This window comes from Myodes glareolus, chromosome 20 (genome assembly GCF_982192425.1).
Source record: "Myodes glareolus chromosome 20, mMyoGla1.1, whole genome shotgun sequence".
In the NCBI taxonomy this organism is placed as follows: domain Eukaryota; kingdom Metazoa; phylum Chordata; class Mammalia; order Rodentia; family Cricetidae; genus Myodes; species Myodes glareolus.
The window spans coordinates 25,922,335-25,945,865 of NC_142045.1; positions in this window are offsets into that span (position 1 = coordinate 25,922,335).

The window sequence follows — 23,531 nt, forward strand, 5'->3', positions numbered from 1 at the left end:
ACAAAATCCAACACACCTTCATGATAATAGTCCTGGAGAGATTAGAGATAAAAGGGATAGGCCTCAACAAAATAAAGGCAGTGTATGGAAAGTCCATAGCTAAAATCAAATTAAATGGAGATAGCATTTAATAAAAGCAATTCCACTAAAGTCAAAAAAAGGCAAGGTTGTCCTCTACATACATTTTCAATACAGTAATTGAAGTTGTTGTTCCCTAAAGCACCAAAATGGAGGAGGTTGCCCCAAGAGACACTCTCAACATGCTTGATACAATAGCAAGAGGAATTTTTATTCTGCTGCCACAGCAGAGGTCCCTCAACCTCCAGAGGTACCAAGTCCCTCAGCTGTGTTCCAAAGAAACACACAGAAGACTCCATTACTTATAAACTGGTTGCCCTTAACTCAGGCTTCTTATTATCTCTTACAACTTACATTAAACCCTAATCATTGTCTATGTTAGTTATGTGGCTTGGAACCTTTTGTCAGTTAGGCATTCTCATCTGTCTTCCTTGTGTCTGGGTGATGACTGCAGACGGAGCCTTTCTTTTTCCCAGAGTTCTTCTGCTCTAATCACCACACCTGTCCTTCCTGCCTGTCTACTGGCCAATCAGCACTTTATTAAAACAATACAAGTGACACATTTTTGCAGGGTTCAAGACCATTATTCCACAGGAGTTCCCCTTTATTTTTCAAAACAAGAACTCAGAATCTAATCTCCTTTGTTTTGCTTTCTTCCTAACCAGTATATATAACAACTTGTTACTCCCACTCTGAACATAGAAAATCATCCATAATTCATTTTGGGGGGAATGTTGATATAGTTTTCTAAGCTACTTTCTGCTGATTGGGGGCACTGGTTATCTTATGGTGACCTAGAAAAAATTTAGAATTTTGGCCAAATCCTGACTAGAATATTCTTGGAGGCTTGATCATTTCAATCAGTAGTATCGAAGCTGTTCTGGATGTACAACTCAGATTTCTGGGCCATTCACGGCTATCAGAGATTTTTCATGGCAGCTTCCTTAATCAAACACATTTTTTTAATCACAAATAAATCCACAGCCTCTCATTTCCTGTTGAAACAAAAGCAAAAGCTGTTCTCCAAAGTAACATACCTTTCGACTCAAATTTTGAACTCAAGGCATTTTTAAAATATATATGTCGGATTAATCCAGCAACATTTATCATCGAGATGTCATTGTTTTTTACCGCTGAGTAAAACTCTAATGTGTATATGTTCCACAGCTTCTTTAACCATTCTTCTGTTGAGGGGCACCTAGGTTGTTTCCAGGTTCTGGCTATTACAAATAGTGCTGCTATGAACATAGTTGAACAAATGCTTTTGTAGTATGATAGGGCATCTCTTGGGTATATTCCCAAGAGTGGAATTGCTGGGTCCTGAGGGAGGTTGACTCCCAGTTTCCTGAGAAACCGCCACACTGATTTCCAAAGTGGCTGCACAAGTTTGCATTCCCACCAACAATGGATGAGTGTTCCCCTCACTCCACATCTTGAATTTTGCATGCAAATGGATGGAAATAGAAATTGCTTTACTGAGTGAGGTATCCCAGACCCAAAGAGAGGAATATGGTATGTACTCATTCATAAGTGGATTCTAGCCATAATAACAGGACTTCGAGCCTATAATTCATGATCCTAGAGAAGCTAAGTAAGAAGGTGAACCTAAAGAAAATCATATAGTTATCCTCCTGGATATTGAAAATAGACAAGATTTCCAGGTAAAACTTGGGTGCAAGGGGGTGGGGGCGGGGGTGGATGTAAGGGGAGATGGGTAGAGAGAGGGGAGAAGAGGCGGATTGGAGAAAACTTGGGGGAATGGGATGGGTGGGATGGAGGAAGGGTGGATATGGGAGCAAGGAAGTAAATATCTTAATTAAGGGAGTCATTTTAGGGTTTGCAAGAGACTTGATTCTAGTGGGGTTCCCAAGTACAAGGAGAGGTCCCCAGATTGTTCCTTGGGCAGCAGAGAAGAGGGTGCCTGAACTGGCCTTGTCCCATACCCACACTGATGAATATCTTGCATATCACCATAGAACCTTCATCTGGCGATGGATGGAGAGAGAGACAGAGACCCACATTGGAGCACTGGACTTAGCTCCCAAGGTCCAAATGAGGAGCAGAATGAGGGAGAACATGAGCAAGGAAGTCAGGACCACGAGGGGTGCGTCCACCCACTGAGACACTGGGACGGATCTAACGGGAGCTCACCAAGGCCAGCTGGACTGAGAATGATGGAGCATGTGATCAAACTGGACACTCTGAACGTGGCTGGCAATGAAGGCTGACTGAGAAGCCAAGGACAATGGCACTGGCTTTCGATTCTACTGCATGAACTGACTTTGTGGGAACCTGGTTTGTTTAGATGCTTACCTTTATAGACCTGGATGGAGTGGGGAAGACTTTGGACTTTCCACGGGGCATGGAAACCTGACTGCTCTTAGGACTAGAAAGGGAGGGGGAGGGGGGAGGGAGAGGGAAAAAGGAGGCGGGGAGGAGGTGGAAATTTTTAATAAATGAATAAATAAATTTAAAAAATATACAATGTTGCATTAAGTTCTCAGTAATTTATAAACTATTATATTAAGATATATTACCGTAAATGAAAACATTTTTAGACCATCATCCAGGAACCCAACTTTCAATATTTTCAAACATGGGTATATAAATATAATAAGCAAAGAGAATAAAAGACAATCCAAAAAAAGAGCTTTGTATTCCATGATAATACAAAGACATAATAATTCCATGTCTTTCTCCAACTTCTCTGCAATGATTAGTGTTATCCCATTTACAAACTACTCATTATTAAGTCAAAGGGAATATGCAAGCACTTTGAGGTAATACAACTGTTTTAGCAACACTCACCTATGATTAAGTCATATTGTATTGAATTTTGCAATTGCATGTCTACTAAAACTAAATTTATAACCATATATCCAAATATATATCAACATTAAACAACATTGTGATAGCAGCTAGAAATTCTTTCTTATCTGTACAATGGCAACAAAGAACACTTTATTAGAACTTTACAGATCACATAAAATCCATGAAACATCTTTTTGCAAAGGTTTGAAAAACATGAGGCACGTATACCATTTTTTGTTTTTATAGGTTTTCTCTCGTGTGTGTATGTGTGTGTGTGTGTGTGTTTCTTGTGGTTATTCTTTGTTCATTTTTTTCTATTCTGGCTTGCTTTGTTTTGTTTGATTTCAAGAAAGAAAAAAAGAAAGAAAGAGAGAAAGAGAAAGAAAGAAAGACAAGGAAAGAAAGAGTGTGTATGTGAAAGAGAAACAAAGAAAGAAGAAAAGAAAGGAGGAAGAAAGAAAGGAAGGATTTTGGTGGGTGGGGATGTGGAGCTATAGGAAGGACCTGAGAGGAATATAGAGGTGGGAACTGTGATCAGGACAGATTGTGTGGGGAAAAAAAGTCTTCAATAAATAAGAAAAAGAAAGGAAAGATGCAGTATGGAATGTTATTTAGTCATTATTAATGATAGAACACAGATGGTTTAGAAAATTAAAATCTACTGAATGAAGAGAGATTTAGGTTAGGAAAATGGAAAATGATATTATTGCCAAAGTTACAAAATTAGTTCATCAGAGGCAGAAACATTCATGCAGTCTTCACCATAAATTAAAATTACAATTTGCCAACTAATGTAGTTACTCATATAATTTTTAAGAAAACTTTAAATATTTATTAAGAAGGTATTTGCTATATACTTGTACATCATATGATAAATATGGAGTAAACTTGGTATTTGCTCATTCCTTTGTGAAACGTCCTCTGTCTCTTCATTGTTCATTGTTCTAAGAATTCCTATGAACTCTGCCATAGAGTAGTGTTGTCTTTAAGGCCACTTTCAGGCTTCTCCACTTAATTGAGGACAGAAGCTCTTAGCACACCTTTAATTGTTCCATGCCAGTCTGTGGTGCAACCTTTCCCAACAGTGCTTTGGTGCCTATCTAGACATCATTAAATCCGGAAGAAAGGTCAGTCTCATGCACATTTGGGAAAATAGAGCTATACAGAATTTGAATGGAAGAAGCAAAGAGAATAAGGAGACTGCAAAATCTGAAAGGAAAACTCCCACGTATATGTACTGAAGAATTAACCGAGTTTTAAAATATTAGATTACATTTGCAAAGTTCTTCCTTCTGTTTCTCCTCTCTTCTACATAGAATTTCACCCTTAGTTTTCAACCTCTGGGTTATGACCCCTTTGGGGGTCAAAAGGCCCTTTCTTAGGGGTCACCTAAGACCGTTGAAAATGACAGGTGTTTATATTACAATTCATAGCAGTAGAAAAATTACAGTTATGAAGTAACAATAAAAATAATTTTATGGTTGGGGTCACCACAACATAAAAAACCATATGGAAAGGTCGAAGCATTAGGACGGTTGACAAACTACTGCCTTACATGAGTTCTGCCCTTTCCATGCAGCCAGGGAAGCCCCTTTCCCTCATATTTTTAATAATAGAATGCACAATCAGTAAATAGAAAAGATTTTAAAGATTTTTCTGGCATAGTCTGCTCAAGAGCAAGGACAAAATTAACGGCTCTGCTAGGTAGAATAATGAAGTGGGTGACATCCCACCAGTATTGCCTTGGCTCCGTTTCCTGTTGCTGTGATCAAATACAAAGGCCACTGAAGGGACAAAAGGTTTCTTTGGCTCATAGTTCCTGGTCATGGTCTATTGGTGTATAGAATTCAAGGCGACAGGAACGTGAATCAGTTTTTCATATCCTATCAATAGTTAAGAGCAGAGAAATATGAATTAATGCATGTGTGCTAGTACTCAGCAAGCTTCCTCTTCTCTCATCCAGTCCAGGATCTCCTGCCTAGATGATGCTGCCGCCAACAACTGGCACCTGATTTAATGGGCCTTAACTCTTTTCAGAGACTCCACCACACTGCCTGCCTGTGCGTGATACTTAAAACTCTTCTAATAAATTTCCTACTCCTCTTGAACCCCACATCGTATACCCATCAACCTCTCACTATAAACGTCCCTAAAGTCTTTAAAAATAACAACACTTTAAAGTTGAACTTAAAGTTGAAGATTATTGGAAGACAGTGGTTTTGAAAAGGTATGATTGGTGCACATTGTTTAAATGTATGAAACTTCCAAAGAACAGAAAATATATTTTAAAAAATTATGCGGCGGGAGACTCTCAGATCAGTTGAATTGTCTGCAGATGATTCTCCAGGCTCTTGAAATTCTACAGGTCCTTTAAGGAGTTTCAGTGATGTAGCCACTGGACATGCTCTCCCATGCCAGGCAGAATTGTTGGTGATGCAAATACCTCTGAGTGGTCCATAGTCCTGTAAACTATCCCTTACCCACACTGCTATAATTAACCCAGTGAATATTGGTTGACCAAGTTAGAGCTTTGTTCTACAGTTGGCATCCTATTAGTACTGTGTAGACCATTTATCCGGTTTCCTAAGAAAAGTCACAGGTCAAGGCGTATGTCAAGGAGTTCTCATTATGCTAAGTTCTGATTGTTGCCCACCTAAGATGGGGCTAGCCTTATAGTAATGGGTTGGGTTGATGTCACTTTAAGGAATGCTAAAAAGAGACTTCATATTGGAGTAGTTTAGAACAGTGAAGCCAAATTTGAGTTCTTCAATTTTTCTACTGTGTTATGTCTGCTTGTGGTTTGTAAACTGTGGCTTAGCTGTCATGTGTGTCTGATGTTTGTCGCTGATGTTTGTATTAACAAACGACTTTGCTCTATGTTTATTGAACAGCACAGAAAACATAAGATGGAATTTTTTTGTAGAGAATTCTTCAATAGTTTTACAAGGGAGAGGGTAACTGTATTGACCCAAACAGGCTCATAAGAGTCCTCAAAACCACAAACAGATATTCATCTATATTTACAGGCTGATTTCCATGATTGTGCTGAATATTTGTTTTGTTTAAAACTTCTTTTAACATGCTGACTGCTTTCTGCTAATAAATCCTGTAACACACACATGCACATGTACAAAGGCGTGGGTGTGTGCATGTATGCACACGCACACACATGCACACAGAATAATCTAGGTCAGGGGCATAGAAAAGTATATCATCTGTATTTAGCTTAGGTTAAAAACTGAATTACATAAGGAGTGCAAAGCAGTAGTGTTAGTTATGTGATTTTTATTTATTTATTAGAATTTCATACAATATCTTTCTACATGTTAGACATGTCTTCTAACTCCTCCCAGAGCCTCCCTTTTTCTCTACCCACCCAACTCCATGTTAGTTGCCTTTTAAACAAAAACAAAAACAAAAGCCACTTACAAACAGAGTCTAACTTGTGTGGTCCAGATGCTCCTGAGTATGGAACTTGACCTGGCATGCACTTGGCGCATCCAGTACCACTCCTCTGAAGTGAACCGATGTTCCCCATCTCAACAGTTATTATTTTCAAATAGCTTCTTGGCTAGGGATGAGCTTTTGTTCCTTTTCTTAAAGGCGAGTTAAACAATCTGTGTCCACAGCTGAATAGCAAATTGGGTACATAGTTTTTAAAGATCTTGTAGCACATTATACTTAGGTACAAGGTTTAGCAAAAGTTCAGTTTCTAAAGACAATGGGTGTTTTTAGAAAACCAGCTTGGATGAGCTATACACTTGTTGGATTCTAAGAACTGGTTTACAAGAACATAGTATTCACAGTGACTTCAGTGTCTGAAGCATTTCTTAAATGCAACTTTAGGGAAAGCGTTACATTTTCTCTGACTGTGAAAGAAATCAATGTTTCAATAAATGTGGTGTGATCAGCTCTCTCATGAAACAATAAATTTTTTGTCCATTTATTTTAGATTTTTGACAGCAAAATCATTCATTTCTATCCCATTTTATTAATAGTTTTATTATGCTATTATTTGTTAATAATTGTATATACTTTAGGTTAACATGTGTTTTGACATATGCAAATGTTCTGAACTGATTAATTCAAGCTGATTAGCACTTAAATTTTACTCTTAACAATATTTAAGTCTACACCATATGATTATTATCTAGAATCATTATTGTTTTCAAAACTTTTTGAAATTATTACCCTGATGGTACTGAACTTTATATCCTTTGATCAGCATTGCCCTAAGATTCCGATACAGTCTTGTTCCAGGTGACTAATATTCTGCTTTCTACAATGAAGACAAATGTTCTTTTCCTTTGCTTACTTTTTGCAGGATTTTTAATGGGTTAATAAATGTTTTATCATTAATCCAAGAATAAATACCTAATTTGATTCCATACCTTAACTACTTAAATGATGTCATGATGGGAAGGAAATACAGATATTTTTGATAAAATATCTAAATATTTGTACCTATTCTTTGATTATTTAATTCATGTGAATATTGTATTTTAATCATATTAACCCTTATTGCTATCTCTAGTCCCACCCATTCTATTTGAACCCTTTTTTTCTCTCCAACAAATATCCTGGTGCTTCTGCCTTTTTAATATTTTATTAGATATGTTCATGTCTTAGGAAAAAAACAGAGGGGGAAGGAGAGACAGAGAGTGAGGGAAAGAGGGAGATGGATAAAAGAGAGAGGGTGGCAAGTGGATGGAGAGAGACTGACAGACAGGGAGACAGAGATAGTGAGACAGAAAGGCAGAGAACACTCATGCCGAGGTGTATCTAGATAATAGAGGGCAACTCTTAGAGATCCATTTAACATGGAGGTCCAGGGACAGAACTCAGAGCTTCCAATTTGGTAGCAAGTATGTCTATTAACCTAGCCTTCTCCCTGGCTCTCTTCCACTTTTTCCAGTCTGTTGTATTCAGTCCAGGTTATTTATATGAGCATGGGTTTGAGATTATTTACCAGAATATGGAAAAAATGCTGTATAACTGAAGAAAATGACCAGGTCTTCATTAATAGCCATTAATAGTTAATATTCTTCTGCTAAGGATTGTGCTTCCTGATCCTCTCCCCCATCCGTGATGTAATGTCAATGGGTTCAATCTTGTAGACATCTTGTGAGGCTAACCAACCTGCAGGGTTTTCAAGAGTATAATGATGTGTTCTTATATTTTTTTCACCTTCTCTTTTGCAATGTTCCTAAGAAAGGAGGTAATATAATTGTCTTATGGTGCTACATTTCACGATCACATATTCTCTCTACTTTGTCCAATTATCAATCACTGCATTAACCGAAGTGCAATGAAGAAAAAAAAAACAGGTTCTCTGCTCTAGTTTGAAACAGTCTAAGGGTGCATACATATTTATAAGGCAATTTTTTCATATACCAGAACAACTGTAACCAGAGTAGCGTCTAAGGTCTTTCAGTTACTGAGCCAAAAGTTTTGTTCAGCTTATAATACAAGGAATAAATTCCGTCTTCTGGAACATGCATGAAATCTAAATAGAAAATGGTTTATTGAGACCCATCACTATATATAAAACTACTGTACCAGTATACACACTTTGCTTATCAAGTCAGTAGACACTATGTACATTCTAACACTTTAATGACTTATTTTCTAGTGGCCTATATAGCACCTTCCAGTACTGTGTATGCTAGCCAACATGGAGGAGGATTCTAGCAGTTAAGTTCCTAATTGATTTTTCTATGTGCTTTAACCAATATATGCCAATATATATGATATTGTCAACCATCTCTCTTCAATGAGTAACCAAGTGCTAGAGAAGAAGCCTCTAGGAGATTAGACAAGGTATAGGGAGATATGCTTTGCTTGAAACTGTTGACAGGCTGATTCAAGGCTTTCTGAGGCTCTGTTGAATGGACAAAAAGAACCTAGCTCAGGGTCATTGCCCAGGAACAGACTAAGCAAGGTACAGCATGGGGTAGAGCCTGGTCCTTGAAGGAGTTAAGGTTTCAGTTCCTGGGAATTTGGCTTTTCAATCTGAAGATACTGATAAATCCCAGTATTGCTGTGTTCTTATTCTATGGTGCAATTGAGATATCCTGTGTTTCCCTTATGAACAATGCTTGATGAGCTTCTTGTTCACTTAGTCCCATTGTATGATAGCTTTCTGTTGACTCTATGATGTCATCATCTATGATGATGTCCCAGTCCTCATCCCTACAAACTACATGTAAGATGCTGTACTTCTTTAGAAACTTGCTCAACATAAGTCTTCAGCTTCTGCAAAAAATATCCTGATCCCAACTTTTCTGTCTTCTTTATTTTCTCATTCCTGTTCCCCCACACTTAAAACCTATCACAGAAGAATAACCTGTTGGCTCGGGCCAGACACTGATGATTTTCTTAATAATCCATGACTTCTGGGAGTAGTAATGTCCATGTATGCAATGAATCTCTACCCAAAATGATTTTTACCTATGTTTGTAATTAGTTTGAGAACAGAGGCTTTCCATTCAGCTTTTCACAATTCTTAGTTTTAGTTACCCTTATATCTATGCATTCTTCTCTCCCTTCCTTTTCCCCATACTGTTTAAAACTTCCCTCTCCAAGCATAGTTTTCAATCACATTACCTACTATTCCCTGTGTCCTCTATCTGTGTCATGACTTCTTTCTAGCTTCATGTTCTGCAACAATCCAATTAAACATGCAATTAAAGAATATGAAACATGGTTACATGTTAGAGAAAACACGGCATTTTGTCTTTCTGGGCCCAGTGAAATTCATTCAATATGATTTTTTTCCCAATTCCATCCATTTTACTTTACTTTCCGTTTTACATTTTTCTTTAGAGATGAATGAAATTTGACTATATGATGTTGTGCTTTCATTACCCATTCATCTAGTGATGAACATCAAAGCTGGTTACATCTCAAGCTACTCTGAATACAATAACATTGGGCACAGATGATCAAATATTTCATCTTTGTTTAATTTTAGTAGATTGTATGCATCCAGGAATTCATTTCCTTTATGTTTTCCAATTTTGCTAATGTATGCTTTTAGTATATCTTTATGATTTTCTGAATTTTATTGGTGAATAATGTTATCTCTTACTATTAATTTATAATTTTAATAAAATGGATCTTTCCTCTCCCTTTTATTGGCTAATTTGGCAAAGCAGATGTCAATATTGTTTATCTTTTCAAAGAATTAGCTTTCCATTTCACTAAATCTTTATTTTTTTATTTATATATCATTAACTTCTGCTTAATTTTGTTTATGCTTTCTCACCTACTTCTTTGGGGTTTTGTTTGTGTTTGTTTTTACAGGGCTGAAGGTTCAACATTGTTAGTAATTTAAAATATTTCAAAATTATTGAGATAGGTATTTAGCATTCTAACTTTCTTCTTAGGAGTGCCCACTTTGTGTCCCAGAGATTTTGATACAGTGTATCTTCATTTTATTCAATTCTTTAATTTTTAATGGTCTTGATTTCCTTGGAGACACCTACATCATTCAATGGCATTTTGTTTAATACTTGTTGCTGTGGGACGATGGTATGTACCCTGTCACTTGTATTTTAAAACAATGCTGATTGGCCAGTAGCCAGGCAGGAAGTAAAGACAGGGCAATGAGAATTCTCGGAAGAGGGAAGTCAGTCTGTAGTCATCACCCAGACACAGAGGAAGTCAGACACAGCAAGCAAGATGTGACTGCCTCACCAAAAAAGGTACCATGCCACATGTCTAACAGACAAGACTTATGGGCCAATATAAGTTACAAGAGTTAATAAGAAGCCTGAGATACTAGGCCAATCAGTTTAATAATCACAATAATTAATGTGTGATTTCCTTGGGACTTAACAACTGCGGGAACTGGGCAAGACAGAAACCTCAGTTTAACAGAATGCTGTGCCAATGTGGGGCTGACCGAATCCACTTAAAAGCCTGAGAGAGCTTGGGAAGTTATTCTACATAGAAAAGAATAGAGTTAAGCACGGCTTCTTGATAGCAGCACTTTCTCAGGTGGGCTCTGCTTGCTTGAGTCAGGTGCTCTCATTTAAGAGAGGCTTCCTGACTCAGCTTTAGCTGCAAAACGTTGCAGCTCTTTTAAGAGGTCCTGCCACGAAACACTTAAATGGTGTTGATGAAAAGCAGACTGCATACTTTTTGGTGGTGGCAGGGACCTTGAAATGCCATAGAGCTGTGGCAATAAACATGGCTCTGGCCAGTACCTCTGCTATGAGACTAGACTCTCAGAAGTAAGCTAAGAAATGGGCTGGATTTAGCTGGCAAAGCCACAGCTTTAATCCTAGTCACATCATTTAGCAAATTAAAGACCCAAGTGGTCAGAAAAAGAGAGATATACAGTAACGATAAATGCAAAAACAAAGAAAACCTCTAAATGGTTACAGTGTGCTAAAAATATACGTAGGCTGAAGACAAAGGAAAGAATAATGTCCTTAAAATAAAAAAGAAAGAAGAGAGTAGTTGGGTGTGGTGGCACTCATCTTTAATCCCAGCACTTGGGATGCAGAGGCAGATGGATTTCTGTGAGTTCAAGGACAACCTGGTCTACAGAGTGAATTCCAGGACAGTCAAGGATACACAGAGAAATCCTGTCTCAAAATGCCAAATATTAAAAATAAAAATAAAAGAAATAGAGGTTAAAATAAAACCACATAAAAATGTAAAATACACAGAGAGTCTGGATACTGTATGTTATTATGTTGTCTTTAAATTGTTTGATGGATGAGAAAGTAGCAAAAGCTTCTAAAAGACATTTAAATATAAATGCTGCTGGATTAATCCTACATATATATTTTGAAAATGCTTTGACTTTAAAATTTAAGTCAGAAGACATGTCTGCTTTGGAAAAGAGGTTTTGCTTTTGTTTCCACAGGAAATGAGGAACTGTGGGTTAATTCTGTGTTAAGAAAAATCGAGTTTGACCAAGCAAGACCCCCTGCGAAGTCTCCCAGATGTCTGAGTTCTACATCCAGAACAGTTCAAAGACTGCTGCCTGAGATGATCAAGCTTCACAGGATACTCCAGTCAGGATTTGATCATAGTTTTAAATTTTCTTTAGGTCCACATAAAATTATCAGCACCCCCAATCAGCAGGAAGTAGCCTGGAAAATTATTCCCACATTTTCAAAAAAATGGATTATGTATGTTTGGCTTTGTTTAGAATGTTGGTTGCAAGTAATTATGTATAATGGTCAGTAGAAAAGCTAAACAAATGTGATTTGATTCAGAGTTCTTTTAAAGGGGTGGGGAATGAGAAGTGCTATGGGACAATGGTTTGTACCCTATCACTTGTATTTTAAATAAACGCTGATGGGTCAGTAGCCAGGAAGGAAGTATAGGCAGGGTGACAAGGCAGGAAGTAGAGACAGGGCAACACGAATTCTGGGAAGAAGGAAATTTCAGTCTACAGTCATCACCCAGACATAGGGGAAGTCAGACACAGGGCAAGCAAGATGTGACTACCTCGCTGAAAAAGGTACCAAGCCACGTTTCTAACAGACAAGAATTATGGGCTAATATAAGTTATAAGAGTTAATAAGAAGGCTGAGATACTAGGTCAATCAGTTTATAATTAATGTGGATCTCTGTGTATTTTTATTTGGGATTGAACGTCTGAGGGACCTGGTGAGACAGAAACGTCAGTCAACAAGTTGTTAACTTATACACTATCAGTTAACAGCTAATTTTATTCCGTTGCGGCCAACTAAAATACAGGATGGTATTTCACTTTTCTTATATTTTCTGAGACTTGTTTTGAATCCTGATGCACTCTTAGTTTTGGAGAAAATGCTGTGGGTTGCTGAAGGGGAAAAATGTGTGTCCGTGAAGTTAGGGTGGAATACTTGGTAGATGTCTGTTAAATCCATTTGATTTAGGTTGTTATTTACTTCCATTGTTTTCCTGTTTTGCTTTTGTCTGGATGACATCTACTGGGGAAAGTGGGATATTGTAGCCACTCTATCACTACATTGAGATTAATCTGTGGCTTTACATCTAATAGAACTTTTATTTTATGAAAACAAGTGTGCCTGTATGTATGCTTAAAATCACAATTTCTTTGTGATGGATTGTTTTTGAGTATAAAGTTTCCTTTTTATCTTTTCTGCCTATTTCTGGCTTGAAGACTATCAGATCTTGTAATAGACATGTCTCCTTATTTTCTGTTTCATTTATTTTAGATATAATTTTCTACCCATTTACCCTAAGGTGGTATCCATTTTTGGTGTTGTGATATGTTTCTTGAAAGCAGTAAAATTATTGATCCTGGTTTCTAATCCAATCTGATACTCTCTGTCTTTCTATTGGGGAACTGAAACCCTTGTTAGAGTACTACTAAATCATTAGTGTTGATTCCTGTAGTTTTCTTGGTTTGTGTAATGTTACCATAGATCTCTTCAAGTGAAGTGTTCCTTCTAATACCCTCTGCAGACCCTTCACAGTGCTCACAAATTCTTTAATCACTTCTTTTAATTTATAGTTTTTATTTCTTCCTCAATTTAAATGGATTTTTTTGTTGTGTTGATAGCTGTACTCTTCTGAACTTTCTGAAATGCATCTTCCCAGGTCCATTTGTTTTTAAGGCTTCTGTTGAATAAACATATTCTTCCGGTGGGTGTGTCTCTTTAAATGACTTTACTTTATTGTCTTGTAGCTTCACTTCCCTTTATTTTCTTTATGTTTTTAGAGTTGCAACTATAATAATCCCTCACGAGTTCTTCTCGTCCTGTCTCTCTGGTGTTCTACAAACTTACTGTACATGGTTTGACATCTCTTTCTTTAAATCTGGGAAATTTTTCTTTATGTTTTCATTAAAAATAAGTTCTATGCTTTACACAGTTTTCCTCTTCTTCTGTTTCAATGATTCAAAATTTTAATATTTTCATGGTATACCAGAGCTCTCCAATCTTCTATTCAGAGGTTTTCTCTTAGATTTGTTTATTTTACCTCCTGTGTATTATTACTTTGCCTGCATATGTACATATATACTTGTGTGCCTGGTGCCTGAAGAAGTCAGAAAACACATTGTATCCCTTACAACTGGAGTTATGGATGCTGTGAGTTATGGTGTAAGTGCTCAGAACATAATCCAGGTCCTCCAAGCACTCCTAAACACTGAGCCTTTTCTCTAGCCCAATGTTTTATACCTAACTGATCTTCGTTGTATTATCCAATTCCCTTTCTCCGCCTTCTATCCTTTGTACTCTGTTTCCCATAGGATAAATTCTATTAATCTAAGCTTTTTGTTTGGCTTATTGGGGTTTTAAGTTACAGTATCTTTTCAGTTTGATTTTTCTTCAGCAATTGAACCATGTATTCACTTTATATTTTGTTTCAGTTTTCCTGAAGTACACTTTCGTCTTCGTTCAGTTGTGCAAAGTTCATTATAACAGTTCTTTTAGGTTCTTAGGACGTTTTGAGAATACATATATTTTACACTGAAAATGGCATATCTTCTTATAAAAATACTTTCTCAATGACAGTGGTTTTAGGGGTATTGAGTTATGTATTTGATTGCATTTGCTTTTCAAAGCATTGTCTACTATTCAACTATTACATAATGGGTAATAAGAGGCCACATTTCTTATTTATCATATAAATTCTTCAATATAAGCTTGAAATGTGGCCCAAATATTGTTTATGAGACACAAATAAGTTTGGAGAATTGTGATGGTTAATCGCCATTGCCAACTTGATAGAATTGATTTAAATCACCTAGGAGATTGGAGCACAACACTGTGTTTCTATGAAGGCATTTCAGAGATGGTTAACAAAGGAGAAAGACTTCACTTTGAGAATGGGTGGCAACTTCCCAGGGACTGGGCACCTCAGGAGAACATAAAGGTAAAAAGAAGAGATGGTGGTGAGGGACAGATTTCATCACTCTTTGATTTTGGTTTTGGAAGATATGAACAAACAGCCTTTGCTTCTTGCTCCAGTTGTAAGTTGATTGGTCTGCTGTCCTTTCCCGACATGGCGCACTGTACCTTGCCAAACCATGAGCAAAAATAACTGCTTCATCCCTTAAGCTGCTTCTTTTCAAACCATGAATTACTTTTCTTACCAAGTAGCACACATAAATTGAAGTGACATTTCATTCTTGGTGGATGTCTTAGGGCTTGATTGCTGTGAAGAGATGTCATGAACATGGCAACTCTTATAAAGGAAAGCACCTAATTTGGGTTGGCATACAGTTTTAGAGGTTTAGTTCATTATCATCATGGGAACATGGCAGCATGTAGGCGGATATGGTACTGGAGAAGGAGCAGAGACTTCTGCATCTGAATTCTCAGGCAACAGAAAGAGAAAGAGAGAGCCACTAGGTCTGGATTGAACTTCAGAAACCTCAAAACCCATGCCCTGTGACACATAACAAGGCCAAAAATACTCCAATAATGCCACTCCTTATGGGGCTAAGGGCTCATTTTCATTCAAACCACCACAGTAGATTTTGCACTTTGTCTATGGAGAATTAATAACAATACAAAAATTCTATAATATCTAGTGGTGCTTCATAGGTGTTGTTGGACCTTGTCCTAAAATTACTAAGGAAAGCTGAACTTTGTGGTGTAAGCCTGGAATCTCAGAAACATGAGTTGCTGATGCAGGAGAGTGTCAAGTTCATGACATAAACAAACAGGAAAGTTCAAGACTAGCCTGGGAACTGTATTAGCAGCCTGTCTTAAAACAAAATGTTTAATGGGGTGGAGGATTACACAACTCAGTGGTAGAGCACTAAGGAGGCCCTGGGTTCAATGCCCAGTATCAAAACAAGATAGAAGAGGAAGATAACAAAACAGTTATTTAAATTGCATGATTTAATAATTAGAGCTCACAACTATGGTAAAATCATGTATAAAGTAGACCCACTTTCTATTTATGTTTCACAGTTTAGTGGATAATAATGAAAGTGAAGCAACTGAAATACTGATTTTTTTTTGGTGTTAGAATAACTGTGTTCAGCTTCCAAACATATGTAGCACATACAATGTTCCATCTGATTCACTGCTGCTACCACCGTAGTCCCAGAGCTGTTTCCTGAAACACAGGTGTGAGTTGGGATCTCCTCTGTCCTTTTCAAGAATTTCGTCCTAAAGAAAGAACTTGACTGCAGAAACGTACTTGAAAAGGGCAGCTGGGAATGGACACTGAGGAGCAAGTCTGCATCTTGAGAGAAAAATCGAGCAAATAGAAAAGGCAGAACACCTCTCGTGTTGAAACTGACTTATGCAAATATCTCTCACTTTCACCAACGAATATACTGACAAAGTTTAGCCCTCCTTTGATTCTTCAATTTCATTAATTAAGTCAAGCATAAATAATAAGTCTTGGGTTAAAATAAGAAGAACATTATGGTTTAAAAGATTTAAGGTGCTGGTTCTGTGGGCGTACAAGTGACACAGGCTATGTTTACCATCATAAAGTCTGTAGGATTCAACTGATCCTTGCAACTAGTGCCACGAAAGCCATTTATAATAACTGATAGAGTTATCTAGGAAATTTTAAAGATTCATTTACTTGTATTTACATATAGAAGTGTTTGACTGATTGTATGTGTATTTACCATATGTATGCCTGATACATGTGGAGGTCATTTAATATGCTGTTCATGAAATCTGACTCAAAACGCACATTTTAAATTTTAGCAATTAATTACAGCAGTGAATCTTAAACATTAAAAATTCCTTTGTAAGTCAAATTATTTCTGATTCTTTTACTCACTTTCTGCATGTATGTATGCACAAACATGGATATAGTCGTGTACCTCAATTGATCTGTCTTAATGTTTAACTCTATCAGTAGTAGGAATCTTAATATTAATCTCTGTTAGCCAATTATTCTTGTGACTGTAGTAAATAATATTATCCAAATGGACCTTGAAATAGTTTACAATTTAATCTGTATTTAAAGCATTAAAAATTAACATAATGTAATATAATATCAAAAACATAAATATTTTGCACAGTAAAGTACAAGAGGTATGTAAAATATCTACAGAATTCTGAAGATGGAAACAAAATATATGTCACTTTAAAAGTTTATTACAATGTGATAAGCTTGGTTTAAATAATAGCTGGAAGGAAAAAATGTCCTTACTTATCTAAATTAGAAACATATCAAAAATGTATAATTCCTCTGGTAACATTAAAAGTGCAGTTATGGGGAGGACTGCATTAAGTTCTCTGGTATGTGCTGCTTGGCCTCATGATTCTCTCAGCCAAGAAATTCTGGACAGTGTTTGTTCTCAACCTATAATACTGGAAGTTCGTTTATACACTATGGGATTAGTAGGAGACAAGACAAGATCTTTCATCCCTGTAGTGGGAGGGGGTTAAAAATACATGCTACACCCAAGAGATTAAAAAAATAATAATTATATAATTACTCATTTTTGGCATTTTGTTGGAAATTTGGACAAAAGATTTCTGTTAAAGAGTTCATGTTGAGCATCTATGACCTGCTATTAATCTATGGATATGCCCTATTCAGTAAACACATTCATTGATCTGAAACTCAGGATCATCGTTATAGATGAAAATACAGAACCCTGTATCAACAGATGGGCATGGGAGCTATTGTGGAAGAATAGAGACCAAAATGGAAGAACATTGAAAATCAACAACTGAAGAGGAATATGGATTTCTGGGAAATGGAAATATTTAGAAAGTATATGCATTAATTTACTTTAGTATGGCCTTTTGATTTTCATAACTGTGGATGCAATGAAGGGAGAACGAGAAAAAGGAAGTTAGTGGGGGAGAAAAAACAGTACAAAATAGTTGTGTACTAACAGTGCATAAGAAAGCACAGGCCATTTTCAAATTAGGTCACTTGAAAAATGAGAGAGAAATTTTAAAAAAAAGCAGAAAGAGACACTCTCGCATATGGAAATGAATCTGAGATAAGGAAATGCGATAAGGTCATAGCTAGTAGAATGACGGAGGTCATGGGAGCTCAAAGTAGGAGAGAAAGCACATGTTTAGTAGTCAGCAAACAGCACACTTGCAGGTCAAAGAGCGAAGAAAAAAGGTCACAGTATGGCACAGCAGAAAATATACTCCAAAGCAAAGCAGGGAGATGCAGCCTCTCTTGACCAAAAGGACAACACACTGCACCTTCTCCTAGGAGCTAAACAGAGAGACATGGATAAAGGATTAGTAAGGTGCCAATAAGTTTAAGGCAGTGTGAGATGGGTAAAGGAAGAAGTGGCCAGGGGATGCTGACGGTGTCAGCTTAAGGTCTGCGAGGAGGTGGTCAGCTTTGGAATGGAGAAGTTTTAGAAATGATTCTAAGAAGGACATTTGAGAGACCGCATCTTCCAGCAACACTGGGAACACAGAGGTCCAGCTGGTGCCCAAAGGGAGACTTCTCCCATACATTCTAGTATCTTTCTCACAGGAGGTATTCTGCAGAGTACGAAAAGAGCAAAGTGGACACTGGCCCAGCCAACAAACCCTCAATCTACAGTCTGTCCTGCCTGCAAGATGTGCTGGGGCAAGGGTGGCACAGAACTTCTGGGAGTGAACAATGTCTGGCTTAAGTGGAGACCCATGCCACAAGAGGGAGCCCATGCCTTCCTCTGTCTGGATAGCCAAGACCCAGAGGCTTGATAGCCCAGAGTCCAAGGCTAGAACCAAATATGACTGGCAAATAAATTATCAAAAATTAACTGATTCTTGAAGATATTCTGCTTTATTCATAGATCAGTGCCTTGTTCAGTTGTCATTAGAAAAGCTCCCCCCTGAAGAAGATGTGGTTAGACGTAATGCAGATAGTCTAAATTAGAGGGCTCCATGGGGAGGTGGGGTCTTCCCCTTGGAGATCTGGGACCCCACAAAAGAGGGGGAGGGAAGATACAGAAGTCAAAGCGGGTGGAGTACCCCAGGAGAACACTTCCCACTGAATCAACTAAGCACGACTCACATGGACTCACAGAGGCTGGAGCAGCAAATACAGTGCCTAAAAAAGATTACACCAGGTACTGTGTTATGGCTGTTAGCTTGGTGTTCTTATAGAACTCCTAATAGTGGGAGCGGGTGTGTCTCTGACTCTTTTTCCTGCTCTTAAGACTCTTTTCCTCTTATTGGGTTGCCTTGTGCAGCCTCTGTGTGAGGGCCTTTGCCTTGTCATCGTAGTGTATCTTATTTTGCTGTGTTTGGTTGTTGTCTCTTTAGGAGCCTGCTCTCTTTTGAAGGGAAATAGAGGCAGAATGGATCTGGGGGGAAATGGGAGGAGTGGAGGGAGGGCAAAATACTATCAGGATGTATTGCATGAGAGAAGAATCTATCTTAAATAAATGTAGAAGAAATGGGAGCTGTTAAAGCCCTGAGTCACACTGAAAAGCCTAAGAAGGGCTGTTGCTTCCATCTCTTTCTAATAATAGGACTTTAAGAGCATTCCTTGCCTACATTTCCTCACTCCCAAAACTGCGATGACTGCACCCATCTGAAAGTGGGCTCACCCAGAAGAACAAAATTTGTCTGCCCCGCCAAACACAATATCATTTTTCCTATTTTGGGATATTCACAAGAGAGGAAACCATGGAGAGAAGGAAAAGAGTAAGAATAAACTGACGTAAATATAGAATGGGGACACTCGATGCCAGATGGAGTCAAGGTAGGGACATGGAGAGTGGAGCAGGTGATGATCAGAGAATGCAAAGTATGTAAGAAAATGTAGTCATAAATCCCAGTGCTTTGTATACTAGTCATAAAATAAAAATCAGATTCATAGTCTGCATGTACCAAGCCTCCAGTCATTACGCTTGTTTGGCATTATGGGAAGCATCAATTCCACAGACTCACAGGGATCTATGGTCATAAGAGATATAGGTAAGGATCTGTTTATATATCCTTACTTAGTGATTTAATAAATTTTATACTGAGGAATTGTGCTTTAATGTCTTAATTGAAGTAGTGGAAGAACCTATACCTTAGGATGTAGTAGACTTTCTCTGCACTGCCAACCAGCTCCCACAGGGAAATATTATTAGTTATGAATGCTCAGCCTCATTTCTTGCTATCTCTTATAACTTAAATTGACCTGTTTTTCTTTGTCTATGTTTTGGGTCTTTTTACCTTTCTTTTATTCTGTATGTTCTCCTCCATGTCTTTCTGACTGGCAGCTGCATGACTGACTGGCCCTGGGTACCTCCCCTTCGTTCTCCCTTGTTCTCTGCCTACTTATTCTCTCTGTCTACCAGCCCCACCTATTTCTCTACTGCCTAGCTACCGGCACATCTTTATATAACTGAACAAATGAAGCATAAACAAATATAACATATTTTATATCGTTAAACAAACACAATATAAACAAATGTAACACATATTTGCTTGGCTAAAGTAATATTCCATAACATATGTATCTTAGTCATCTCCCGTCACTGTGACAAAATCTGAGAGAGTCATCTTACAGTGACGTTGGTTCTGGCTAAAGTTCTCAGAGATTTCAGGCCATGGTGTCTTAATCACAGAGTTTCATATCTGTGGTGGAAGTGCATAGGAGAAGAGGCTAATTCACTTTATGATGGTCTAAAAGCAAAGAGACAGAGAAGGACGCCTACCATTCCCTGCATGGGAACATCTCATCCCCCATATCCACAAATGAGCTAACTTCCTTGACCAGTCCCCACATCTCAAAGGTTCTGTAACAGAAGAAAGCTCTGCCCAAAGTCTCCTAGTTGTTCAAGTTGAATTTTGTGACCACACATTTGAGCAATATATTGGCTTCACGTTTTACCGGCTCTGCCGTCAGTGAGACCACTGACTAGAGCCAGACAATTGACTAAAGAAATTCTATAGAAAGTTGCAATTTGCAATCTTGTCCAGAAACAAGTAACTTTCCCCGTTCTCTGGAAAAAGGTTTTCTTCCAGTATCTTCCATGTGCTCTAGGAGAAAACAGCCTTTGTCTTCCCTCCCTGTTCTCCATGGAAACAGTTATTTAACCTCTGTAGCCTGACACACAGCTGCAGATTTAACTATTCCTTGCAAAAAGAAACAAACAAAAAAAGGTGTATCATAACCCTTTCTGATTGGTAACAACTTTTAGATTTATATAACCCAGAATATTTAGGGATCTTCAAAGAACAGCTCTTTGAATGCAAAGTCTCTGCAGTGGGTGAATGGACCAATCTGAGCTTGAAGCTGCCCTGTTACTCACCTGTGTGATATGCCTTGCACAACTCTGCATAAACCTTTGCTCATCACACCCATGGCACAATGATGTTTGTTGATGGCATTTCCAACTTTTTTGGTTTGACAGTTTTTCCAAAACATCTTTTCCATGGCTCGGATAGCTTCTCCTCAAGCCAGTGGCCTTTCTAACGGAAAATGTTGGCTCACTGCTACTGTTCCATCTCCTCCCAAGAGTAATGTGGCCTGGGCTACAAGCTTTTAACACAAATGTTTGGAGGTGTTCTCAATGAAAACTATAGAGTAATGTGGGAAAATCAAATCAAGAGAGGAGGAGCTGATAAGAGTTGGGAGACAGGAAAGAAGATGATAGTAATATGTGTTTCGAGGATTAACCTTTCATAAAATATGAAAGTTAAACAAGTAAATGATGATTGGATTTTACTGATTTCAACCTTAAAATATAATTTAAATATTAGCAAAATAGATTAAAATACACCTTGAAACTAGGCTTAGTTTGATTACTTTTTAAATTTTTATGAATTTTATTATTTAAAGTGGTCTTTAAATTTAAACCTATTTTGATCACATTTTTCCCTCCCCGAAGTCCTTCCAGATTCTCTCTACTTCCCCCCACACAACTTTGAGTTCTTGCTTAAAACATAAAAACCCAATACAACAAGATAACAAAACCATACCCAAAAAGAAAAACATAAACAAAACACCAAACTATAATCAAATAAACATACACACACACACACACACACACACACACACACACACACACACACAAGCCTCTAGAGTCCAATTACATGTTGATCAACTACTCCTGACTATGAGACCTGACTTGGAGTGGTTGATAAACCTAATGTCATTCTATTGGAGAAAACTGATTTTTCCTTCTCCCAGCAGATAGAAATAACAGTTCAGTTGTTAACAGTTATCCTAGTAGCTAGGTTTTCATTCATTCAATCATTCATTTAAAAACAAATAACAAAATCAAATATAAGATAAAACAAAAACTAATACATCAAAGTTGGATAAGACAAACCCTCAGAATAAAAAGAGCCAAAAAGGAGATATAAGAATCAAAGACCCCATTTGTTCACACAGTCAGAAATCCCAGAAAAAAAAATTAAACTGGAAGCCAAAATATATATTCAAAGGATCTGGTGCCAACCTGTTCAGATACTGTGCATACTGCTTCAGTCTCTGTGAGTTCGTATGAACTATGCTCATGTTGACTTAAAGGACCTTGCTTTCTTGGTGTCCTCCATCCCCACTGGCTCTTCTACCTATTGGAATGGCTAAGAGCAATAAAACCTCATCTTCACAAACTGTTTTTATCACTGTAGCATATGATATCTTGCTTGTGTTCTGGAAAATAAAGCTTGCCTGAAGGGCAGAGTTAGTCCCTAGTTAACCATAGAGGCAAGGCAGTGGTAACACACAGCTTTAATCCCAGCACAATTAGGAAATGGAGACAGGAATTTAGGATCACACTTCACCATTGAGTTAATCATTAATGTATTTGCTATCGATAAATGTTAGCCACATCTAAAACTTGACAGACTCATCATAAGCTCATAAAATGAACAGAGTTTCTGAGGGCAAAAATTTGGAAACTTTCCAAAATTCAAAAAATAGTAAATGATGAAATATACATAACATTTTATATATAATGATATATATGAAAAATTTATGAGACTATATGAGCTTAGGTTTCCTTAAAACCTCAGATACATTCAAGTTTCTTAGTAATGCCTCAAAGATAATATTATTTTATTGCAGTAGCAATATGTGCATATTTATTTTAGAAATAAATGCTTATCAAGGATTCTCTATTTCATAGTTTGACACAGTTAGTTAATGATTAATTAGATAAATACTATTATTACTTGGCTTTTAATCCCTAAAGAAAAAACAAAATACTAGCTGAAATAAATAACATATTTACTTACAAGGCTTCTAAGTTTCCCAGGAAAATACTAGCATACATTATGTCACTTTCATAACAGTATCCATAATCAAATGTTCCAACATTCTTCAATACTTTCTGGTATGGGAGTTTACATATAATAAACAAAGATAAAACAAGGCAATGCAATGCACAGAGTTGCCACCCATGTTCATTCATTTCCAAATGTCCGTGTGAATAATTCAGTGTAATTCATATATAAAATGCTAAGTTGGGCAACAAAGGCAGATGGAAAACTCTCTCAGGCAATAAATCTATTTTAGCAACACTGACAACATTCAGTTTCAGAATGAAAAAGCAAGGTAGTAACTGGTGATAGAATTATATTTTTTTGCGAATTTAAATTCCCAGCATTTCTGCTAAGTATGCATCAAGAGAAAACAATATAAAGACAGCAGCTGATGGTGGTTCTTATTTCACAATAAGCAACGCAATTGATCTTATTAGGAACTTAAGAGAGCGCAAGAAAAAACAGGAAATCCATTTTTTATGACATTTGGAAAAGAGCTGCAGCAAGGCTTCAAAAACA